Below are 929 nucleotides of genomic sequence, written 5' to 3'. Positions count from 1 at the left end.
CCATACAGCAGCTCATACACATTTTGTTTCATGACATTGACTGGAATTCCCCACGTGTTATGCGAGTTGAGCTTGACATGCCCTGGGACATCGTCCTGAGCCCACAGGTCCAAATACTCACTTTGTCAGAGTAGGTGGTGTGGGCCAAGAAGCTACTACAATCTTGCCCCTAGTCAGCTTTACTGTGCACCTGGACTATATTACAGCACATACAGATGGTCTGGGACACACACACCCCATGCCTAGTCATACCTGATCATTTAGCCTGTCGACAGATTTTTTTGTTTGTTTAATTTTATTTTGATTGGAGTGAAAGTTTACAAAACAAATTCATCTTCTGTACAGCAGTTCACATACAGTTTGTCTGATGACATTGACTGTAATCATCTACAGTGCAACAGCTTTCTTCCCACTTCCTCCCTATAGGACCTCTTCCCTGTATCCTTTCCTCCTGTTAGAATGTAAAGGATTGAAATGTCTCAGAGGCAGGAATGCATCTTGTCAGTCATGTGAAGGGCATGGTAGAGCATACTAAAATCTTGAAAAGGTTGTCCAGAATGCCCGCTATGTTTAAGAAGTCATAGCAGATGTCCAAGGTCTCTTTTCTTTCAAAAGGACACATATTGTATTAGTCCGTTATTGTAAAAGTCAAGGAAACGTTCATCTATGGAAGGACATTTTCTTTATTGGTTATCAAGGGTTGGAGGGGAGGGGAGGGAACACTGATAGAAGGAGATAAGTATTCCTTAGGGTGAAGAGAAGGGCAGTGTACCAAATGTGAATGATCCATGTAGTGGAATTGAGATAGAGAGAGGTATGTGGGAAGTACAGACAACAAAGATGAACACTTTTGCACATACAGTCCTGCGTTGTCAGGGAAGGCAAACATGGGTATATGGGTAGATAGATGGATGAACAGGCTGAACTAT

The sequence above is a fragment of the Orycteropus afer genome, unplaced genomic scaffold, assembly GCF_000298275.1.
Source record: "Orycteropus afer afer isolate SDZICR_OR568_19922 unplaced genomic scaffold, OryAfe1.0 scaffold00531, whole genome shotgun sequence".
Lineage (NCBI taxonomy): Eukaryota > Metazoa > Chordata > Mammalia > Tubulidentata > Orycteropodidae > Orycteropus > Orycteropus afer.
Note: the sequence above shows the minus strand (reverse complement) of the source record.